The following is a 4,061-nucleotide window of genomic DNA, read 5'->3' on the forward strand; positions in this document are numbered from 1 at the left end:
AGCTTGATCTTGGTGTTGTCTCTTAGCCATTGAGCTCCTTCCCTTGTGAAACCAACGTAACTTGTATCAAACTCATTCTTCCACATCAGACGCCTGAAATAGTAAAGCATTGGGTGGTATGAAAGTTATCAGTAAACTAATACCAATACTGAAGAGATCCTAATTGTCATATAGTACAAAACAAGTGCCTTTTCCACTAGATGGAAACAGTAAACTCTCAGACACATCATCTCATCGGCAGGCCCAGTAATACATTGCTAGAGTAAGAAGCTTCAATGATGTCAGTAGCAGTAGACATTAAGCTACAGCTGGTAAGAAGCAGCAGCAGTACTGCACCTTGTAAATAATGCCACATATGTATATTTACATGAAAGAGGATAGGAACATTCTCACACATTACATCAAATGCCATAATAGACAAAGCACATACATAGGTGCAAGCATGAAAATGTCACATGTGTGCATGAGCACACATGTGCATAGACATGGATATGAGCACACATTGCATCAAATGCCATAATAGTAGACAAAGCACATACATAGGTGCAAGCATGAAAATGTCACGTGTGCTCATGCGTGGACATGGATATGAGCACACATATAAAACAAGTTTTCAAGAAAGACTTACCTGTCTGTATTCAAAGTACTGAAAATAACACGCTCCACACCAGATGGAATATTGAGGGCTTGCATTGCCTCAGCTACATGAAAGGGGAACCCACCAAAAATCAGAAGCATGTGCAGAATTGCAAAAACAAGTAGCAAGATCCTAGTCGGTCAAATGAAGAACCATAGCTTCATACTAAACGTTCATAAGAGAGGAGAAGCCTGATGTAAAGAATCAACCAACAATTGGGGGGCTATCAATTTTGGCTTCTAAATTTCCTTTATGATGTTGGATATACGATTTGATATTCTTAGTCCAGTGCATGTCAACAATGTCAATAGATAGTGCCTATTGAGAGCTTTTCAGAGATACCCAGCATACCATGTTCAGTTTGTATGTTTCAGGAAGCCATTATTCTTTGTTGCTCTTAATCATTTCGACAGCAGTTAAATACTTACACTTAAGGAGATTCATCCACACACTGAACGAGCATTGAGTCCTGATTACCACCTCATCCCACTGGCCTAGCTCTCTAGACTCTCTAACAACGCACTTGTCCTTAAGTTCTCTTAGTAATCAAGCCTTGTTATCTCCATGTGTTACCTGACCTAGATTATTCATCCAAGCCCATAAGAACCATTGAACCACATAACCATTGTTCCAAGGATAGACACGGACCTCCTTTCACCCCTCTACACAGAATATGGCTCATGAGCGAAAATCCCCCTCTTTATGAGGTGGCACATCCCATAGCATCTCAAGCAGTCCTGGGTGCCACTCACTTGTTTGGAACCCAACCTCTTTTTTCTTTATTAATTCCATGTAGACAAACTTTAGTCTCAGACTCTCATATGCTCTCAAAATCAAAAAGCAATGGCTGACCTGCAGCACTCATATATCAAGTAAACAAGGATGGCCAAAACTCTTCATAACTCCTAAAAATATGTCATACTACTCAAATCTGTTCAAAAAGCACTGGTCAAACATTTGTCAACCTGTGGTCAAGGCAAGTCAAAGCTGAGCAGATTGGTCAGGTTATCTCTGGTCAATACTGCTCACAGCAGTCAAAGGTGTCATGGCGTCCAATGAAGACTCGTACCACTGCCTAAAGAGCCATGTCACTACCTCATGACATAACTAAATGTTGTCACTGGCCAGAGATCAAACTATTTAATCAAATACTTACAACATTAAAATAGAATGAATCAAAATCACACAACAATGCAGTAAAGCATGCTACGCAAATATAGTGTACACCCCATTAGGAAACCTTGGCCAACACTGGTCAAACTCTGATCAAGACTGGTCCAAGATGGTTACAACTCTTCATACTTGCACAAATATGTCAGAACTGCTCAAATTTGGTCAAAAAGCACTGGTCAATCTGCTGTCAAGATCTGGTCAATGCAGGTCAAAACTGCTCCGAGCTGGTCAAATCCAGCCCCAAACCAATCAACATGGCCAACTGCCTAGTGATAGTAAATGCAAATGTAAAAAACCATGTCACTACCTCGTGGCATTATTAAACATTGGCACTGGCCAATCAAACACTTAAAACATTGAAATAGAATGAATCAAAACCACACAATAATGCAGTGGAGCATGCTGGTACAACTCAATCGGAAACCTTGGTCAATGCTGGTGAAACTCTTTTCAAAATTGGTTCAAGATGATGAGAACTCTTCATACTTGCACAAAACATGTCAGAACTGCTCAAATCTGGTCAAAAAGCACTGATCAAACTCCTGTCACGAGCTAGTCAATTGAAACTCGTGGTGCCCGGGGGACTAGGGCCTTTGACACACTTGTTGATACCATCAATGCATATTAAAACATTTAAACATAGCCATAGCCTTAACACATATCCATCATCACTTTACATAAAACATAAATGCTAGACAAAACATCCACAAATGCTGAAAATGGAGCTTGCACATGTGACACCGCATAGAGGCCAGAATGGGCCGACCCCCCACCCTTCCCCCTCCCCCCTTGGAGTATTTTATTACCCAAGGAGAATAATATCATGTACAAGCTTTGAGGGCCTTTCTCTCCCCATGGGAGATGCCAGATTATCCATATACAAATACCATAACACAGCCCAACATGAGGCTACCAAGCCGGAACACAGGCTGTAGAAATGCCAAACCAACAATATAATCCATATACCTCCGTGTGGGTACTGATTCTTTCTCAAAAACCATGGGTCTTCATGCAATAGAGCTGGTACAGCAAGTATAACTCTACATTAAGCTAGTACAACAAGTACAATGGCTGGTACAGTCGATACAGTGGCCGGTACAGTAGGTACAGTGGCTGGCTGGTACAACCGGCATAGTGGCTGGTACAGCGGGTACAATGGCTAGAAATCATAATAACTGCTTAAATACACGTACAAATGCTGGTACAATAGGTACAATGGTTGGTACAAGCAGGTACAGCAAGTACAAGGACTGGTAAGCCAATATAGTGGCTGCTATAACAGGTACAAGGGCTGGTACAACAAGTACAATGGCTAGAAATCATAATAAATGATTAAATACCCTTGCCTTCAGTATTTCTTCAGGATGGAAGCCTCCAAAAACAGTCCCCAACATTCAGTATTCTTCGTGGGCAGCCTAAGAGAGAGAGAGAAAGAAAGAAAGAAAGAAAGTTATATTAACGTCCATGGGAGGCCGAATCCGACCTATGGGACAGATCAGGTACATCCATTTACATTCCACTCTGGGTATCGATGCCAAAGAGGCATAAAACTTAAAAAAAATAACTCAAAATGAACTCTTAAGAGTTTAAATTACAATGGGTTTTATTGCATCTAGTTCGAAATTGAGGTTCAAAATAAAAATAGCTATATTTCATCCATGGATGGATTTGCTCTTGAGGGGGGTGGGGTACAGAATTCTTTAATGATTGCTTGTCCTCCTCTGTATATTGTCCATTTGCCATTCTTTCTTGCTTCTTTAACTTTATTCAGCTCTGCCGATCTGTTCTTGAGTTGTAGCGGGGTGAGTTCATCAGCTATCCATACCTTTGTCCCTTGGAGAGACCTTGTTTGCTTCATCACTGCTATTTTCTCATTGTTGTCCATATAGGAGACTTTTGCCTGTGTACCCTTTACTATAATAGAGATAGGGTCTCCTAAGTCCACGAAGGGGACTACTTTGCTTAGTTGTGCTGTAAGTACATCTGTATCTAATATGTAGTCTTCTCGAAGCTCTTGAGCTATGTCTGCCCTATCCCAGCCTTGAGGAAGACCATCGACTCTGATTACCTTTTTGTTACTTTCCATTCGTTCCTTTTCTTTGACTGCTGATATGACTTCTTTATTAACAAAGTCTTGTGAGTTAACTGAATTTACCTTTGAAACATGGTTTGTTGTTTCTGTTTGTAGTGTTGTAGGTATGGGTCCTTCTCGTGCTTCCTCTTGCTTCGTCTTCATGGCTTGCACTTGCAC

This window comes from Cibotium barometz, chromosome 52, assembly GCF_041138505.1.
Source record: "Cibotium barometz isolate CiBa-2024 chromosome 52, ASM4113850v1, whole genome shotgun sequence".
Lineage (NCBI taxonomy): Eukaryota > Viridiplantae > Streptophyta > Polypodiopsida > Cyatheales > Cibotiaceae > Cibotium > Cibotium barometz.